A 22,032-nucleotide genomic window follows, 5' to 3' on the forward strand; every position below is an offset into this window, starting at 1 on the left:
AGTTATTGTTGAGTCAACAAAGTGCACACATTTAGGTACGGTTACTCATATCTAAATGAAGTCACTTTTCATTTGTGTGTAACAAGCTAAGTTTGATCTAACGATTAAAAGATATTAGCTTGAGTCTAATCAGGTTTTCATCTAACGTTGAATATTGACTGCTTTGTTACCAAGGTAGCATTAATTGCAAACCCTGATTTGAAGAATATAAAAGGGTGAACTCTAGAAACTGGGAAACCTAATCCCCACACTTCATGTGTGATACTAGTTGCGACTAGAGTCGATTCTCCTTTAACCTTAGGTTTTTTCCAAAACCCTGTAGGTTAATGACTTTAACACTTCATTGGGATTGTGAAGCCAGACCCAATGATTTTCTCTGTAGTTATGTGTTCTGATCTTGCTGTTTTATATCGTATTGAGTACTATCTTCTCTAATATTTGCTCGAGATTTAATATCCAATAGGCAAGATAAAAAGTAGTCACAAACATCTTCGTCTCATCGTTTGTGATTCCACAATATCTTGTTTCGCTACCATAAGATTAAGATTATTGTGAGGTGATTGATATTACTAAGCTGTTCTTCGGGAATATAAGACTGGTGTATCAATTGTTTCCCCTTTCACCTTGATTTATCAATACACGGAACAAAACTCATAGGTATTTCTGTGGGAGACAAATTTATCTATTCAATAGACTTTTCTGTGTGAGAAAGATTGGTGTATCAAGTCTTCGACTTTGGGTCGTAGCAACTCTTAGTTGTGGGTGAGATAAGCTAAGGGAATCAAGTGTACAAAGTCTTTCTAGGATTCAGAGGCGTAAGGAACGCGACTGTACCTTGATCAGTGTGAGATTGGTTAGAGCTCAACTACATTCCAGTCCGAAGTTAACTTGGAGCAGGCTAGTGTTTGTAGCGGCTTAATACAGTGTGGTGTTCAAATATGGACTAGGTCCCGGGGGTTTTATGCATTGCGGTTTCCTCGTTAACAAAACTTCTGATGTCTATGTTATTTCTTTTCTGCATTATATTTTTTTATGTTATTGAAATATCACAGGTTGTGCGTAGTTCAATCAATTAGATAATTCAACCTTTGGTTGTTGATATAAATTGATTGACACTTGAACATTGGTCTTTGGTACCGTTCAAGTTGTTTCACATAATAATAAGGCTCGCGGATTTCTATCTGTTTGATTTACTGATTACATTGTGAAACAGAGATACAACTCTTGGATATATTTCCATTGATTGAGTCTTACTGTCTAGTTGATTCTCTTGGAATTATATTGGAGTTTGTCAATACAGATTGCGTAAACGAAATATTGGGTGAGGTTGTTAGACCCCCTCTTTTACAAAATAGATAGCAATAGATAAAGTCTTGCTAACCCCAAAATCCATGCTTATGCTTCCAAAGAGCAGCCTAGATTATTATTCACCTCACAAGTATTAAACTCGTGGAATCGGAAAGTCTAAGACGGGGAGAACTTTGCGATTTTTATCTATATTGTTTGAGTGAGAAACTTAACGTTCAAAATAAGATCAGGATACTCGAACTATCAAGATAAAAGATAGTTGGACCTGGCCTCACGAATCTCTTGGTGAAGTCATTTTAGCCACTAAACCCTAGAATGGTTTTAGGGAGAGGATGACTCTAGTTTACAACTAGGACATACAAAGAATAGTGTCAGAGATTCAAAAGTCCCAGTTGCTTAAGGTTCTCCCTTATATAGACTTTCAAAGTATATGTCGCTTTAGGTTTAAGCTAAGATAGCTTTGGAACCAAGCAAACAATAACCACCGTTAGATGAATCTTTGAAATGAGATTAACATAACAAGATATAAAATCTGGTTAGGATAAACTGTAACTGAACCGTGTATAAAGACATTGTTCATGGACGGTTAGCCAAGACTATCCGATTGAACCATAAGCTTAACTATTTTCAGATAACACTTAAGACTTTACTCTTGAATCACAACCATAGGTTATAATGTGATCAATCATGTATATATAAGATTTTAAGAGATTTATTCAAATGCCAATTATCTCACAGAAAAAAATTGTGTGCATCTAAAAATATTCGACAAGGTAAGCACGTGTACCAGGTACGTGTACTCTACCTTGTTCGTGACTATTTTTTGTCATAGTACATGTACTACGGCTGCAGACCTATAATAGTTTTCTCCAGTATGTGAACTGGTATGCATACTGTCTTGTATCTAGATTTACAGTAGTTCTATATTTCTCTTTAAATCAATTCGAAACATTCCTAAATAACATCAATGACACATATCACTGTTCCAGACTGTTTTCGAATGATAATATTGAATCACGATTTAGATTATGAACAATAAATTGTTCTTAACCGAAATTCATCAAGTATGACAAATGTTCATTAAGCTTAGTCATATATATTTCGAGAATTAATTACCAAGATAAACTTGACTCGAAATTCTTGATATGCTTGCAATAGTATAATTAGTTAGGCGACAACGTCTCTTAGATGGAAGGATGAATATAACTTAAGAAATACGTGGTTCAGTCTTTACTTAACTTTTGTTGAAGAAGTTATCTAAAATCTTCGGTTGATCTTCGCCTTCAAACGATAGAACGCAGTGATGTCCAATTCTCAACTACACACTTCTATCCTAATCTGAGACTTCACTAATTGTAGAGTACAAATCAAGATATAGTTTTGATCAACTAAATTTGACAACAAGCTTGATATGGCAACACTTGTGAGTTCGACCAAGAAATGCTCTAACAATATCCCCCTTTGTCAATTTCAGTGATAAAACTATCAATACATATGGATTAAAAGAAATAAAGCTTAAAAAACTCATTGAATCCATCATGCTTGATTTCCTTGGTTTCTTCAACTCCTTGAATTTTTCATTACTTCAAGTTGCAATGATTATGAACGTGTTCAAATCAGCATCATTGTTGTTTAAGATCCGTGGCGATAACAAATTTGAAAACAAATGGTGATTCATGAAGGTTTTAGAAAGGTTATTGAAGATGCTTGGAAGCTTGAGGTGAGAGGAAATCCTGGTTTTATATTTCTTTCCAAATTAAAACATCTAAAAGTTATCATTAAAGAGTAGAATCAGAATGCTTTTGAAGATGTGAGGAAAAAAACTTCGGCAAGCAGATGAAGAAGTTATGAGAACTACTCTTATCTCATATCAGAACCCTAGCAACACTGTATTATTGAATAAGCTAATAACTGCCAGAGGTGTGCAAGAAGTTCTGACACAACAAAAACAGGAAATTGGGAAACATAAAGTAAGAGTTAAATGGCTTAGAGATGGAGCATCAAATACAAAAATTTTCCATGTAAACATAAAATTAAGACGAATGCATAATGTCATTGTTGAACTGGAAAATGAAGATGGTGCTCTGATTACTTCTCAATAGGGGATTGCTGAAATTCTGGTAAACCATTTTGAAGAAAATTTTAAATTTAAGGAGGTCCAATTTGCAGAAGGGATATTTGATTATGTTCCTTAAGTTATTAATAGTGAAGTTAATGCAAGCATGAAGCCATTCCAACAATAGATGAGGTGAAGAGAGTTGTTTTTGACCTTGATCCTGATATCTCCCCTGGGCCCGATGGTTTTTGGGGTTGGTTTTATAGGATGGCATGGGATATCATAGGTGAAGATTTTTTTATATCAATTCAATATTGTTGGGAAAGAGTTTATTCCTACAGGTATGAATGCAAATTTCTTAATGCCGCTGCCAAAAGTTAAAAATGCAAGAAAGGCAAACCAATTTAGACCAATTAGTCTAATGAATTTCATTTTCAAGGTTATTACAAAAATATTAACTTCTAGAATGAGTCTTCTGGTGAACAAGATCGTCTCTCCCCAGCAAGTTGCTTTTATCAAAGGTAGGAATATCCAAGAACAAATTGTTTTGGCTTCTGAAATGGTGAATGAATTGGATATCAAGAGAAGATGAGGAAATGCAGGTCTTAAGTTGTATATTTCACAAATTTATAATTCACTAAGATGGGATTTTCTTTTTTAAACTTTGAAATGCTTTGGCTTCTCAGAAAAATTTGTTAACTGTATTCATATCCTTTTAAAGTCAGCAATTATATTAGTGCTTATAAATTGAGCGTCAGCTGAATTTTTCAAAGTTAGCAGAGGTTTAAGGTAGGGAGATCATCTGTCTCCCTTACTATTTGTTATTGCTGAAGATGTACTCAACAGAAAGTAAAACTCTATGGTTTTGAATGCTTAACTTATTCCAATGGTAAATAGGAATGGGGTTCAACCAACTCATATCCTACTTGTTGATGACATTTTCTCTTTTGTAATTATTAGATACTCTTGAAGACTACCAAAAGTTATCTGGTCAAGTAGTAAACTTAGCAAAAAGTAAGTGCTTTGTTGGAGTCACAAGTAATGTAAGGAAGACTCAATTGGCAGAAGAATGTGTTATGTGTTTGTCTAACTTTCCTGATAAATACTTGGGATTTATGTTGATTCGAGGATGTATTAGAGCAAAACATGTACGTGGGTGTGTTGAAATGCTACAACAAAACTTGGCAGGTTGGAAAGGCAAGATGTTATCATTTCAGGAAAGAATGGTTTTAGTAAAATTTGTTCTTAGTAGCATACCTATCTTTAACATGTCAGTTTATGAGTGCCCAACGAAAGTTCTAAAGGAGTTTGATAATATTATAAGGAACTTTTTGTCATTTGGAGATCCAAGTGTTAGGAAAACAAGCCCTTTAAAGTGGGAAAAAACTTGCTCTCTTTTGACAGAAGGTGGTTTGGGTATTAAACAACTAGAAGTTATTACCAAATCAATGTTAATGAAGTTTTGTTGGAAAATGCAAACTGGTAATGATGAATGGTCAAGATTTTTTCAGGCATAATTTCAAGACAAGAATGGTAATTGGATAAATTATCATAAGAAATCCTCCTTCTGGTCAGGTATAAAATGGGTAGCTTCTGAAGTTTTTGAATATAGTAGGTGGTTAGTGGGGGATGGGAAAAACATCTCTGTTGGAATTATATCTGGCTTAAAGAAAAGCCTTTGAAGGAAATTTTTCCAGACAATACTATTATACTTCAGAATCTAAGAATGAAGGCGGCTGAGTTGATATGTGATGGTAAGTGGTTAATTCTATACAACTTACTTGAATTTTTTGCATTTTCAGAGTTACCAGTATTGGATCATAAAGGTGATATAAGAATCTGGAGTGGAACTACTTCTGGTAATTTTTTTGTTGCTTCTGCAATTGAATGTATAAGAAAGAAATTCCAGAAACAGCACTGGACAAAGACAGTCTGGCATAAGAACATTCACCCCAATATCTCTAGTAATGTATGGAAATTGGTGAGAGGGATTATTCTAGCTGATGAAATGAAGAAAAAAAAAAATTTAGTTGGACTCTAGATGCCCATTCTGTAAAAATGCTGAGGAAAACTTGGATCACATTCTTTGGTATTGTGGTTTCAGTGAAATTATTTGGTATTGTGGTTTCAGTGAAATTATTTGGTATTGTCTTGGAGGAATCTTTCAGTTCATTAATCCTAAATCTTTTGAAGTCATCATAGCATTTGCTAAACACAAAAGTCCAACTGTTAAGAATTATGGAGAGTTGCAGCACTTGTAACTTTAAAAGAGATTTGGTTTTTTAGAAATAAAATGGTATATGAAGATGAGAAACTTAAGCTGAGGCTTTCAAGAAGAGAGTTATACAGTTCACCAGGGAAAGTGAAATAAGAATGACAGGAAAAATGTGGAATTCTGCTTATGACTTGCATATTTTGAAATTCTTTGACTTATAATGTAGAAGAGTGAGAGTTGTTTAGATATCTGAGATCTTTTTCTCTCTTCCTGACCCTTATTTCGTTTTAATCTATTGTGATGGAGCTTCAAGAGGAAATCCAGGTGAAGCAGGATATGTGTTTATTAGCAGACAAGGAGATGGTGAGTTTGTCTTTGCAATGTCGGGTGGACTAGGCCTAGCCACAAATTTTATGGCTGAAGTTTTTGCAATTATCTGTACAGGGGAATGGGCAGTTAGTAAATTTTTTACAAAAGTATGTTTTAGAAAAGACTCCCAAGTAATGATAGCAGCTTTCCAGTCAGGAAAAATCCCTTGGTGGGTCTGTACTAGATGAAATAAGATCAAAGAATCTCTTCAAGAATGGTATTTTCAACATAGTTACAGGGAGATCAACTTTTCAGTTGATTGTTTGGCAAAGAAGGCTACTGGTCTGGCAAAGGGAGAAAGGAAGAGTTATCACAGTAGGCCAATTTTGTTGACAACAATGGAAGTACCAGACTTACCATATTACAAATTTTGTTAATCTGCCTTTTTTGTAATTTTATAGCTTTCACCCTGTGAAAGGGCTGTTTTGTATGTTTTTGTTGAATATTTTTGGTTTAATAAAATTTGATATTATCTAGCAAAAAATAAATAAATAATAACTTTGAAAATAAATATTCTCAATTGTCGTTATACAGAAACATAGTATTATTATCTTATCCAAAGTTCAATTGTATCACAACTTTGAAGTAATACTACGGTAATATGTTTCCCCCCCTTAATCAATACTTACATCTTTTGCATAATAGGTGAAACCTATAGCTACTGATTCACTCCCCCTTACATAATGATCCTTAAACCATATGTATGTAGTGCGAAACTAATAATTAATTCTCCCTCTTTTTGTTAATAAAAATTGCCAAAGGTCCGAAAATCATGGTATCGTATTGAATTCAACCAAAACATACTTCAAGACTTAAAGAGTTTACATATCAACTTTTTTTTAGATGATATCACATAGTAAAAAAATACTTTGCGCTCATCTAGGAGATTTAAGATACAAGCATCCCCTGTAAATTTCACAGCCACACAACCCACAAAGATATAGCAATTAAGCACAAGTTCATTTAAGAACTCTCCCCCATTTGATGTTATTCCCAAGAAAACAACATGAGTGACCTTACTTTGATGAAAAGAAGGATTTTTGATAATATGTCAACAATTCCTTACTTGGATTAATTTCCTAAAAGATACGAATTAATTCGAAGGAAATGCTTAAAACTTGATTTAATGAACCAAAACAACACCATTAGACTGCCGTAGGTGTTGAAACGCTGCGGTGTCTAGAGGTTTGGTGAGGATATCATCCAATTGTTGTTCTGATGGCGCAAACTCTATGTTGACAATACCATTTTCAAAGAGATCTCATACAAAGTGGTATCTTATGTTATTATGCTTTGTTCTTGAGTGTTCAACGATATTCTCAGTAATTTGAATCGCACTTGAGTTATCACAAAAGATTTTCATTGTTCTAGTACTGATTCCATAATCAGTAAGCATTTGTTTCATCCATAAAGGTTGAGTGCAACACAAACCTGTAGCGATGTATTCGGCTTCGCATGTCAATAGAGATTGTGGGTTTTGTTTCTTGCTATGCCAAGTGAAATATTTAGCCCTACATAGTAGAATCCACTAGATGTACTTTTTCTATCTTCTACACAGCCGACCCAATCTGCATTGGAATGCGCTGTAAGATTAGTGTTAGTATCAAAGGTATATAAAACACCATAACCGATAGTATATTGTACATGTCTTATGATTCGTTTAGCAGCTGCAAGATGAGATTCTTTTGGTTTAGCATAAAATCTAGCACAACAACCAATACTAAAGGCGATATCTGGTCTTGTTGCAGTTAGATATAAAAGACTTCCAGTGAGGGATCTATATAGTTTTTGATCGACATCAACACCTTTCTTATCTTTATGTATCTTCCCAGTAGTTGGCATGGGTGTTAGCTTAGGATAACTTTTCTCAAGACCGAATCTTTTAACAAGATCCTTTGCATATTTTTCTTTATAAATGTAACTTCCATCCTTATGTTGTTGAATTTGTAGACCTAAAAAGAATCTTAATTCTCCAACATTACTCGTCTCAAATTCCTTACCAAAAGAAGTTTGAAATTCTTTGGCAAGTTTCTCGGATGTAGAACCGTAGATTATATCATCTACATATATTTGAGCAATCAGAATGTCCTTTCCACCCCCATTTAGTAAACATAGTCTTATCTACCCCACCTCTTGAGAAACCTTTTATAAGAAGCGAAGTAGTAAGTCTGTCATACTGTAGATGGTGGATTTTCGACAAGGGCTAAAATCGTAAACTCATAATTATACGAGGCTCTGATCCAGCAATCAGACGTGAGTATTGAGACACGGGTCTCTCATCGAATTCTCAACGGAGATTACTTTTTCTCAGAGTACATGTAGATATGTAGTCTCACGACTGGACAACGGCATATCTCATGAATACTGAACACTTTCAGTGGTTATTTATATATAGTATCACGAGATGGACGGCTCCTAGACAGCTTGCTCTGCTAGTATAGAGCGATAATGTCTTCAGGAACAAACAACGAGTTTACCCTGACTATATAAAGGATATGACTTACCGACAAGCTCATATCGGGATAATTAATGCTCCTAGACAGCTTGCTCTTCTAGTATAGAGCCACAAAGTTAATTATTCCTAATTAAGATTAATTTTGCCGTGACATTCACTACTGAATTCCCAGAATAATCTATTATTGCTCCTATTCCATGGTTGAATCCACGACTGGTCCCATGGAATGGCAATAACAATTGCTCCTATTCCATGGTCGAATCCACGACTGGTCCCATGGAATGGCAATAAACAATTGTTCTGATTCTATGATCGAATCCACGACTTGCTCTCATAGAATAGCAATAACTATATTATCTCATCACTCCGATTTCATGAACGAATCCACAACGGGTATCATAAATGGTAATAGATAAATCTTAATTACTCTGATTCTATGGTCGAATCTACGATCCCATGGAATGGTAATGCTCACTTTATTATTCTGAATTCGTAGTCGAATCCTCAGCTGATCTTATGAATTAATAATAAACATCTTATTACTCAGTTTTGTGAATTATTCTCCACCGAATTCCACAATTAGTAATAAATAATCAACAACCGGGCGTCTGAGCTACCTCTAAGTAAGCCCCGATTCAAATGGTGAAGGTGTATTCAACGACGATACACTAACAGTCACCGCACGAACGAGTATTTCAAAATACAACGAAACGATGAACCTATGCAAAATAGGGAAGAAAATAATAAATAATAAAAATATTGACCAGGGTGCTGGGAGCACAGACACACGACCGACCGACTGTGTCGTGGTCAATCCCACGCTAGTTTTATATTTTTAATGCATTTTTATTATTTTCCATGATTTGATGAAAATTCTCTCATTTTATCAAATCTCCTTCGTCTCGAGGAAACTCCTCGGTTTCATGGTATTTTCATAAATTCATAAAAAATAATATAAAATTAAGGAAAGAAGTGTGGGGCGTGACCGTTGGCCAACCGGCCATGCCTTGGTCCCAGCCGGCCCCACACCTCACGGTTCCTCATTATTTTTTTATTATTATTATTATTATTATTATTTCTCTAATTTCATGAAAAAACTCCTTGATTTCATGGTATTTTGCACAAATCATCAAATAATAAATAAAATTATGAGAACTTGTGGGACCGGGCCACTAGTCGGCCGGCCATGTCCTAGCCGGTCCCACACGCCCCTTGTTTTATTATTTTATTTTATTTTTCCTTGAATTCATCAAATTCCTTGATTTCATGGTATTTCTCTCAATTTAGGAAAAATTCCCTCAAATCATGAAAAATACTTAAAAAATATAAAAAATTATGAAAACTCGTGGGACCGGGCCCCTAGACGGCCGGCCACGCCCCTACGGTCCCACACACCCGTGTTTTATTATTTTAATATTTTTTGCTTCCTTCAACTCATGAAAACTCCTTCAATTCATGGAAACTCCCTAAATTCATCAAATTTCTTAAAATTCATGAATTCTTCATAAAATCATCAAAAATATTATAAAATTAAGAAAAATGGCACCACGGGACTGTGGTCACGACCGGCCGACCATGCCTTGGCCTTGACGGTCCCACGCCTCCTTATTCCTTATTTTATAATTATTTTCCATCATCTCATGGTGTTTTCCTCAATTTCGTCGAAACCCTAATTTTGGCATATTTTCTCGAATGGATGCTCAATTGCACGCCAGAAAATATCAAAATTCTCAGGACTGAGACGCAGACGCCTTGGGGACACGAGCACGCTATCTTGACCGACCAAGATTGGCTCTTTGGCTTACATAAGCCGGTCCCATCAAGTTTCACAGTTTTGACCTAATTTGCACAATTGCACGTATTAGGTCCAAGAGTCTTCCAAACACTTTGGATTTTCATGAAGTGATCATCAGGCGGTCACGTGACTACCCAGGGCCGGTTTCATGACCCTATGGTCGGTCCCTCACTCCGTCATAATTAATTAGGTTTTCTCACCTAAGGCTCAGACGAGCATTTTCGAATAAATGATTAAACCAGCATTTAATCATTCTTTCACCAAAAAATCGTCAACTCTTCAGGAGTTCTTTGTATTTGCTCACGTGAGCATATGGACATTACATGGTTGATCCACGGTGCCATGTAGTCGCTCCCTCCTTAGTCCCATGGCTAAACTTCTGATGAACCATGAATTGATCATCAATTGATCAAATTAGGGTTTCTGAATCCAAGGATCATCATTCCAGATTCCAACCTTAATAATTTTACGAAGACCTCATGGTCATTAATTTTATTAATTATGCTCGGTTCAACGACCAGTATTCTAATTAATATTTTTGGTACGCTTCCAATAATCCATCAGATGAGCAATACATGCTCAGACGATCAAATATTCAACAATTCATCACATGAGCAACACTTGCTCAGATGATAAATATTTTCTCAAACCAAGGAATATTGGTTCAACAATCGATATTCAACGATCCATCGAATGAGCAATACTTGCTCACTTCCTCGTAAGAACTATACATCTGTCTCATGACATGTTCAATTCATGAGTTTCAGAACATCATGTTCAACTCAGCAACTACATGGACTCATCATCCCATCAAACCACGAAGTCATCAATTGACTAACATACGACGAGACGTCAATCGTGTCACTTTGGGGGGATATCACTTAGGGTTTTGATCTGGCAGTCTACGACACGTGTGTTCAAACACACGATGGAATGTGAGCAAGTCGTGCAATCAGTTGAAGGAGTTCACGAGGTAGTGGGTGGAAAATCGACCAAGTCTCCACACGTTGAGAAACTGGTTTCAAACACGATCTCCACTTCCCCACTCCTTGATTCCATCAACTGTCACACTTCATGGGGTCATGGTGTCTAAAATTCCAGCAATATAAATAAGTCTCTGAATCATGATTGAGGGATCAGCATCAACATTATTATCAATCTCACGTCTCATCGACAACACGAGATCATCAACTCATCAATTGAGCAACTACTCTCAATTGAGAAATTTCAATCATTCAGAGCTTATCATATTCAGAATTCACACACCCACAATCTTTGATTACCATTGATTCCACACATTTCCCAGCTTCCCTCTTACAGATCAACCCATCCTCTCTTGTGACCGAATTTACTCTGGAACGGTCATTGACTTGATTTAGGCCGGAGTACTACAGATTGATCTCTCGAATCTAAAGCACCCCCTTTGCAGCGGTGCATATGTGTGAGGTTTAACACTTTGCTCGGTTCGAGGAGTCTCCTCCGTACGGTCGTCTCCTCAATTCCTTAAAAACCAGCAAATTGTTTTTCCCCATCCACACATACCATGCTCGAGGTGCTTGTTTTAATCCATATAATGCCTTATTGAGCTTAAAGACATGATCGGGATATTCTGGACTTTCAAAACCTTTAGGTTGAGAAACATAGACTTCTTCCTTTATACATCTGTTTAAGAATGCAGATTTTACGTCAATTTGAAATAGCTTAATCTTGAGAAAACAAGCATGAGCTAATAGCAATTCTATGGACTCAAGGCGTGCAACATGTGCAAAAGTTCGTTAAAGTTTCTTTAAAGTCGATTCCTTCAATTTGTGAATAGCCTTGAGCGACAAGTCTTTCCTTGTTTCGGACTACTGTACCGAATTCATCTGAATTGTTCTTAAATATCCATTTTGTACCAACAATATTGATATCAGAGGGACAAGGTACGAGTTCCCATACATCTTGTATTTTAAACTGATTTATCTCTTCATGCATAACATTCACCCAAAATGGATCATTAAGAGCTTCATCAACATTTCTGGGTTCCACTTGGCAGAGATAACATCCAAAATTAAAAATATTTCGAAGTTGATTCTCGTCTTAGCAGTGGATTTCGTACCTCCAATATATTTTCAGCATCGTGATTCCTTTGAACCCATAAATATAGTGGAGTGTCACATTCAACCGGAATACGCTGAGTAGGGATTTTCTCCTCGTCACTAGAAACATCAGGATCGGTGACCATTAGTACAACTTCCACTGATTCTGGAACTTCTTTGACTTTCTCAATTGTTTTTAAAGGAGGCAACTCAGCAGGAGAATCATCACGATAAATATCTTTCAAATCAATGATAATGGTTATTGATTCCATCATGACATGGGTTCTGAGGTTGCATACTCCAAAACCACGATTGTCAGATGCATAGCCAAGGAAAATACCTTCATCACTTTTTGAGTCAAATTTCCCTCTTTGTTCACGATCCTTGAGAATGTAGCACTTGAAAAAGCGGGGGTCTAACAACCACACCCAATATTTCGTTTAGGCAATCTGTATGGACTAACTCCAATATGATTCTAGTTTGAGACATGTACACATATAGGGTTGTCAAGTTGAGGTTAGGTGTATAATCCACAAGAAATAAAATTGGATTTAAAAACATACAATGAATATTTTTTTGGCTATGCAAGAGATCCAAAAGGTTTAAGTTTTATTGTCCTAACCATTGAATGAAAATAGTTGAGGTTAGAAATGCAAGATTTATAGAGGATGAGAACACAAGTGGTAGTCTTCGAAGATTTTATTTGAATAAGTACGTGATTGATTAACTACACATGCACCTTCTTTAAAATAACCCATTTTGCATGACATTCAACAAAATATCATACAAGAAGAAGCAGTGGTTCTAGAATTTGAAAAGGCGGGGGTCTAACAACCACACCCAATATTTCGCTTAGCAATATGTATAGACTAACTCCAATATACTTTCAAGAGAATCAACTAGACATTCAGACTTAATCGAGGAAAATATATCCAAGAGTTATATCTCAATTTCTCAAGTCAATCTGCAATCGAACAGATAGAAATCTGTGAGACAGATTAATATGAGAAATAGCTTGGATGGTACCAAATACCAATATCCAAGCGTCAATCAATTTCAATCTACAACCAAAGGTTGGATTCACTAATTGATTGAACTACGCACAACCTGTGATATTTCAATTATATATAACATATAATGCGGAAAAGAAATAACACAGACACCAGAGAATTTGTAAACGAGGAAACCGCAAATGCAGAAAAACCCCGCGACCTAGTTCGCATTTGAACACACACTGTATTAAGCCGCTACCGAGTTAACTTAGGATTGGAATGTAGTTTAGCCCTAACTAATCTCACATTGATTAAGGTACAGTCGCATTCCTTACGCCTCTGAATCCCTGCACGACTCTACGCACTTGATTCCCTTAGCTGATCTCACCCACAACCAAGAGTTGTTACGACCTAAAATCGAAGACTTGATAAACAAATCTGTCTCCCACAGAAAACTCTATTGAATAGATAAATCCGTCGCCCACAGAAATACCTACGAGCTTTTGTTCCGTCTTTTGATAAATCAAGGTGAACATAACCAATTGATACACCAGACTTATATTCCCGAAGAACATCCTAGTAATACCAATTTCCTCACAATAATCTTAACCGTATGGTAGCGGAACAAGATATTGTGGAATCACAATGAATGAGACGAAGAGCTTTGTGATTACTTTTTATCTTACCTATCGGATCGAATCTATTCGCAACTAGTATCACACAAGAGGTGTGGGGATTAGGTTTCCCAGCTGCTAGAGTTCTCCCTTATATAGTCTTCAAATCATGGTTTGCAATCAATGCTACCTTGGTAACAAAACATTCAATATTCACCGTTAGATGAAAACCTGATTAGATTTAACCTAATATCTTTCAGCTATTAGATTTTCTTAGCTTGTTACACATAAATGAAATGTGCCTTCATTTAGATATGGGTAATCGTACCTAAACGTGAAACATAGTTTGTTCAACAATAGTTAACCGAAGTTAGCCATATGAACACTTTCATATCAACCTTGTTCATCTCAATCACAATAGTTCAAATGACTCAAATGAAACTAGTTATAGATTTGTTCAATTATTTATATTCTGATAGAAGTATACAAGACACAATTGAAGCAAAATCGTTTTTATGAACATTATAGCTACGGTTAGAAAATATTGCATTCCTTATTATATAAATGTATTTGTTCATGAGTATTTAAACATACATAACCGATTTTAGAACTTAACCCACTCAGGTATGCAAACGGGTACGCATATCTAAGTTCCCGAACATAGTCTTGTTCGCCAGTATGCAAATGGGTACGCATACTATCGTTCACGACCGAACTCAGTTGAATCAGTACGCATACGGGTATGCATACTATAGTTCCCGGACTTCAACTGTTGAATCAGTACGCATACGGGTATGCATACCATGGTTCCAGGAATTTGAATAACTTGCAACAGTTAGCATACAAGTACGCATGCTGTGCTATATCCAATCATGGTTATTTGTTCTAAACTCTCATTTCAATCATTGAAACATTCTCGGAAGACGACAATAGCTGTGGCACACAAACTATTAGCTTTAAAGCAATTTTCAAGTGATCAAATGATCAATACGAAACATTCTGAGTCTACATCAAATGACTGTCTCACACAAATCATGTAAGATGTTACCAGGCGATTTTCACATGATCATATTTTGACTTTCGTCAAGAATGAAAGATGAGCTTGGTTAAAGCAAAATCTTACCAACACATATTTGGAAAAATATGTAAGCGAGTTAAACTCAGCTCGAAAGACCAAATGAGTATAATGTAAATTCTATATAGCTATACGAATTTTGTCTCAATAGGAGATAAAATAGAAATAAACTTCTGAGTGATAGATGAGTTCAAGTCTCCACATACCTTTTGTTGATGAAGTTCCACAAGCTCCTCTTAGTAGTTCTTCGTCTTCAATCGATGAACTCCGTGAAGTCTAAAGCTCAACTACACATTCTATCCTAATCCGAGACATAAATATAAGTAGACTAGAAATCATGACTTATAGTTTTGGCAACTAAACTTGACAAACAAGCTTGAGATAGCAACGTTTGCGAGTTCGACCGAGAAGTGCTCTAACAACACTTACTGCCAAACACACGAAGATAGTGTAAGTTGGGTTTCTTACCATACCATAACTCATATGGAGTTTTTAGGGTTCGTGAGCGTAAATACACACGATTGATCAAGTAGCGGGCTGTGAAGACAACTTCTCCCCAAAAATTTAGAGGTAAGTTTTTGTTGTGGAGAATTACCCTGTCCATTTCATGTATACTTCTATTCTTCCTTTCTACAACTCAATTAGCTTGTGGAGTTATAGGTGGTGAGTATTCGAATTATACCCTGTTGGTCACAGAATTCGAACACTTTAGTATCCTCTAATTCAATTTCCTGATCGCTCCTAATTTTCTTTAGTATGTGACCTTGTCCATTTTGGATTCCATTAACAATAATCTTGAATTCACTCAGGGTCTCATTCTTATGTGCCAAGAACGCCACCCAAGTAAATCTGGTGTAATCATCGACCATTACCAAAGCATACTTCTTCCTTCCAACATTAGGTTGTTGAATGGGTCCAAAAAGATCCATATGAATTAAATCAAGTGGAGCCTTGGTGGTAATTTCACGAGAGTATTTATGTGGAACTCTTACTTGTTTACCTTTATGACAAGCTCCACAAACACCATCGATCTTAGCATTGATTTTGTGAACACCTCTGACAAGTTCTTTGTAAATGATCTTTCCAAGAAGGAGAAAATTGATGTGACCAAACTGCAACAAAGATTTGACTGAGTATCTAAAAGATAATAGTTATTTTTGCCACGTATTCCCCAAAAAATTACTTTCTAGACTTATCCTCAATGTCACATCCTTCAACACTAAAGATAACTTTATGGCCTTTGTCACAAATTTGACTAATAGAAAGAAGATTTGTAGTCATACCTTTGACGTAAACTACATAATGGATTTCAGGCACACCAGGAAGATTGATCGTTCTCTTTTTGCTAATATAGCAACAACTCTCGTCTCCAAATGTTACAGGTCCTCCATTAAAGTCTCTCGAATTCATGAACCATGAAAGGTCACCTGTCATATGCCGGCTACATCCACTGTCAAGAAACCACTGAAAGGATGAAGTTGACATTTAAAGCAAAATCTCCCATACTAACATCATTCTTCATAGTGTAAGGACTTGTTAGGTGTGTAAGTCTTATAAGGTTAGAAAAAAGTTTTCTAGCTTTCTTGTTAAGGATGCTAGCAACCTTTAATTTTTTCCTAAAGAGCTTACATGTATATTGCCAATGATTGAAATCAGCACAAAATATACAGGAGTCAACGACTTTTGAAGTAACATTATTAGATTCTTCTGACAAACCTAAGTCGCATCGGTGATGAAGCCTAAACCTCTCCAGATTGATGACAATTCCTAAGACAATAATTAAGAGAGTTACTCGGATTATTAATAAGATTAGAAAAAATTTCAACAGAGTTCGAAATCTCAAGAATTTGAGCAAGAGCAGACCTGGAATAATATAACTTTGTAATTATCTCTTTACTAATCTGAATCTGTTGGTCCAACTTTACATGGAGAGTTTTTTCCCTTTATATCCTTATCGAAGGTCAGAATCTTTAATATACACTTCACCGTGAAGTCGATCGATTTTCATTACCAAAAGTTGTTTTTCATGACAAAAGTTTTCGATCATCTTCTTCAGATCACTACCAAAATCATCATCGACGGTTTCTACAATCCGGATTTTATATAATCTGAGCTGGTGATACGTTTATCGAGATTGCACTCCTGTCCATATAGTCAGATTGCTTCAAACACAGACTTGTTAGGTATTTCTCGTGTTTTCCTGCTCTGATACCAATTGAAAACGTGGGGGTACCAAAATACACCACCAACTTTTTCTTAGGCAACCTGTATGGACAAAACCTAAATACAATTCCGAGAGTTCAACTTAATGAATCTCAATCAAGGAATAAAATTCAGAGTTATATTTCTTTTTCCCACAATTAGAAAGTTTACTGATACTAGTCCGTGAACCTGATTTGCGTGTGAGAGTTCTTGGACGATTCCAAAGATCAATATCTAAGAATCAATCAAGTCCTATCCAACAAAAAAGGATGATTGTATCTACTTTGATTGATTTACGTACAACCTGTGATATTTCAATTATAAAGATACACAATATAATGTGGAAAAGAAATAACATAGACACCAGGAGTTTTGTTAATGAGGAAACCGCAAATGCAGAAAAACTACGGGACGTAGTCCAGACTTGAACACCAAATTGTATTAAACCGTTGCAGACACTAGCCTACTGTAGATGGGGAAAAACGATTTGCTGGTTTTTAAGGAATTGAGGAGACGACCGTACGGAGGAGACTCCTCGAACCGAGAAAAATGTTAAACCCCACACAGATGCACCGCTGCAAAGGGGGTACTTTAGATTCGAGAGATCAATCTGTAGTACTCCGGCCTAAATCAAGACAATGACCTTTCCAGATTAAATTCGGTCACAAGAGAGGATGAGTTGATCTGTAGGAGGGAAGCTGAGAAATGTGTGGAATCAATGGTAATCAAAGATTGTGGGTGTGTGAATTCTGAATATGATAAGCTCTGAATGATTGAAATTGCTCAATTGAGAGTAGTTGCTCAATTGATGAGTTGATGATCTCGTGTTGTCGATGAGACGTGAGATTTATGATACTGATGATAATGATTCAATCATGATTCAGAGACTTATTTATATTGCTGGAATTGTAGACACCATGATTCCATGAAGTGTGACAGTTGATGGAATCAAGGAGTGGGGAAGTGGAGATCGTGTTTGAAACCAGTTGCTCAACGTGCGGAGACTTGGTCGATTTTCTGCCCACTACCTCGTGAATTCCCTCAACTGATTGCACGACTTGCTCACATTCCATCGTGTGTTTGAACACACATGCCGTAGACCGCCAGACCAAAACCCTAAGTGATATCCCCCCAAGTGACACGATTGACTTCTCGTGGTTTGTTAGTCAATTGATGACTTCGTAGTTTGATAGGACGATGAGTCCATGTAGTCGTTGAGTTGAACATGATGTTCTGAAACTCATGAATTGAAGATGTCATGAGACAGAGGTATAGTTCTTAAGATGAAGTGAGCAAGTATCACTCATTCGATGGATGGATCGTTGAATATCGATTGTTGAACCAATATTCCTTGGTTGGAGCAAATATTCCTCATCCGAGCAAATGCTGCTCATGTGATGAATTGTTGAATATTTGATCGTCTGAGCATGTGTTGCTCATCTGATGGATTATTGACAGCGTAACAAAAATATTAATTAAAGTACTGGTTGTTGCACCGAGCATAATTAATAAGATTAACGACCATGAGGTCGTCGTAAAATTATTAAGGTTGGAATCTGGAATGATGATCCATGGATTCAGAAACCCTAATTTGATCAATTGATGATCAATTCATGGTTCGTCGGAAGTTTAACCATAGGACGAAGGAGGAAGCGACTATACGGGACCGTGGATCAACCATGTAGTGTCCATATGCTCACGTGAGCAAATACGAAGAACTCCTGAAGAGTTGACGATTTGTTGGTGGAAGAATGATTAAATGCTGGCTTAATCATTTATTCAAAAATGCTCGTCTGAGCCTTAGGTGAGAAAACCTAATTAATTATGACGAGGCGAAGGACCGACCATGGAGTTATGAAACCGGCCCTGGGTTGTCTGTGACCGTCTGACGATCACTTCATGAAAATCCAAAGTGTTTGGGAGAGTTTTGGACCTAATACGAGCAATTGTGCAAATTAGGTCAAAAATGTGAAAATTGATGGGACCAGCTTCCGTGAGCCAAAGAGCCAATCTTGGTCGGTCAACATAGCGTGCTCGTATCCCCAAGGCGTCCGCATCTCAGTCCTGAGAATTTTAATATTTTCTGGCGTGCAATTGAGCATCCATTCGAGAAAATATGCCAAAATTAGGGTTTCTACGAAACTGAGGAAGACACCATGAGATGATGAAAAATAATTATAAAATAAGGAATGAGGAGGCGTGGGACCGCCGTGGTCAAGGCATGGTCGGCCGGTCGTGACCACGGTCCCGTGGTGCCTTTTCCTTAATTTTATAATATTTTGATGATTTTATGAAAAATTCATGAATTTTGGGAGTTTCCATGAATTGAAGGAGTTTTCATGAGTTCAAGGAAGCAAAAAATAATAAAACAGGGCATGTGGGACCGTGGAAGGCATGGCCGGCCGGCTAGGGCCTGGTCCCACGAGTTTCCCTAATTTTATAATGATATTATGAAAAATTCATGAATTTTGAGAAATTTCATGAATTTAGGGAGTTTCCATGAGTTCAAGGAAGCAAAATAATATTAAAATAATAAAAACAAGGGCATGTCGGACCGTGGAAGGCATGGCCGTCCGGCTAGGGACCGGTCCCACGAGTTTCCCTATTTTTTTTAATATTTTTATGTATTTTGATGATTTGAGGGAATTTTTCCTAATTTGAGAGAAGTGAAAAATACTATAACCCCCTACTATATGGGTTGAATATAGAGAAGCTCCACAAAATGGATCCTTCTCTATCAACTCCATTATTTCACATTTTGATATTTCTAGGCCCATAACTTTAGAATTCAGGGCCTGTAAATAAAAAATTTACTTCATAATACCAAAACAGCCCTTTAGTATATATAGTTATAAAACTAGGCGTAGATTTCATTTTTGGTTTCTTTTTCTTTTTCAGTTTCTCTCTCTAATTTTCTTTAGCGCTCTCTCTCTCGGATGAAGAACCAGTCCGAGAAACAATTCCTAATCGAAATTCTCAATGAAAAAATGATTTCGAAACTTAGATCTAAGATTTTGCAAGCAAATATCCTGATTATCCAAACAAAAATTCTACATCAACATCACTTTCTCTCTCTGGTTTTTGCTCCGAAGAGTATTAAGGTTTTCAGTTTCAGATCGTCAACGTCGTAGTTTAACGGAGAAGAAGAAAACGATTTTAGCTTCATCGATTTCATATGACGATGCTTATGGATCTCCGTTGATGATTTTGATTGAATAGCTCAATGAACTAATCGATTGAAATAAATAGATTTGATCTACGTCGATTAAATATGGATTTTTCAGTTGATTCGAAGATATCTCAGGAATTGATTTAATCGATTTTTGTTCAATGGATTTACAGATCTGAATGATTTGGTTCAAATTTATTTAACAACTGATCATCAATCTACGAATTCTCAATTGATTCTAGTTTGTTGTTTCAAAGCTACTCCATGTTAGGTTTTCTGATTTGAAGTTGTTGTTGTTTCTTTTGATTTCTGAGATCAAGAAGAATCATCACTGTTTCGGAAGAATAGCAACAGAATCAAGGTACAATTTGTTTTTTAGTTGTTGTTGTTGTTAGTAATTATTCTCGTTTCGATTTTAGTTTCATTATCGATTTCAATTTTGATTTAGTTTTATCACAATCTAATTTCCTATGGGAACCAATCTTGATCTGTTTTTGATAATTTAATTTTTGTTTTGTTCATTTTGATTAGGTGATTTTCAGTTGGGTTGAAGAATAATTTAGGAGTATGTGGATTCAATTTTATAAATCAGGTATGTATAGCTGGATTTAGGAGTATGTGTTTTCATATGAACTCAATTTGTATTTAAGATCTGTCAAAGTGGTTTAATTAGTATTTGATTGAGAGTAATATTTATTTTTGTTTCAATTGATGTTTGTAGGTAGGAGGACTAGCAGTACCTAATCACATGACATGTTATTCTGGTCTCGGTGGTGCACTCAGTTTTATTATGTACAGTTTTTCCTAACCCTTCAACTGTCTATGAGCTAATAGTAGTGGAGAATACAAATTTTTTATCTCCTATGTTTAGTTAATACTGGACGTGGACTTGTAATGCTTTCAATTTGATATAAATATATGTGAAAATCATCATTGCTTTAGTTGCTAGAAGAAACTACTTCGTGCATCGTTGATTTGCGTATAATATGTTTATATCTGTGATTCATATTCCTAAAAACTGCTGAACTTTAGCAACTGTTGAACAATGCTTGTCAGACGCGGGCTTAGAAATGTTATTTAAGCAATTGTGAAAAGATGTGTAATGTTATTTAAGAAATGTTTTTCTTTCATTGAAAGATTTAGGAGAGAGGTCTGAAATAAAGAAGAAAGTGATATGAAGACACCGATTGGTAAGTTTGATGGAGCAACTGCACAAACAACATAATACGTTGATCTATGATCATGGAGTGGGTATGTAACTTCTAGATGTGTAACTTCTAGTTACACAAGTTAAATAGATGTGTAATTTTTAGTTACACATGCTAATTAGATGTGTAACTTCTAGTTACACAACCTGAATAGGTGTGTAATTTGTAGTTACACAACCTGAATAGGTGTGTAATTTGTAGTTACACATGCTAATTAGATGTGTAACTTTTACTTACACATACTGATTTTGATGTAGTTTTTTAGAGCAGTTTTATCTTGATTTCGTTATCTTGATTTCAAATTTGTTAACTTTTGCTTGTTGACCAAAATCTGAACTTACTTTTTATTCTTGAATGATTATTTCAGCTTGTATTTCTAGCTCAGCTACTTCATTCCCCTCTTACAATAGTGATGGTGGTGGATCTTACTTGATCTGTTAAGGTATTGAACCTTAATTCTTTTTATCAGTTCTTCACTGCTTGTTATTTCATGATT

At 35.9% G+C, this 22,032-nt stretch overlaps 1 long non-coding RNA gene across 1 annotated transcript; it reads left to right on the forward strand.

The window, feature by feature from the left end:
• The first annotated feature begins 20,590 nt into the window (after window positions 1-20,590).
• LOC113278645 lies at window positions 20,591-21,211 on the forward strand. Its single transcript, XR_003325600.1, has 3 exons — window positions 20,591-20,689; window positions 20,860-20,920; window positions 21,050-21,211. It is a non-coding gene; the product is annotated as an uncharacterized LOC113278645 (long non-coding RNA).
• The last annotated feature ends 821 nt before the right edge of the window (window positions 21,212-22,032 follow it).

The sequence above is a fragment of the Papaver somniferum genome, chromosome 5 (genome assembly GCF_003573695.1).
Source record: "Papaver somniferum cultivar HN1 chromosome 5, ASM357369v1, whole genome shotgun sequence".
NCBI lineage: Eukaryota > Viridiplantae > Streptophyta > Magnoliopsida > Ranunculales > Papaveraceae > Papaver > Papaver somniferum.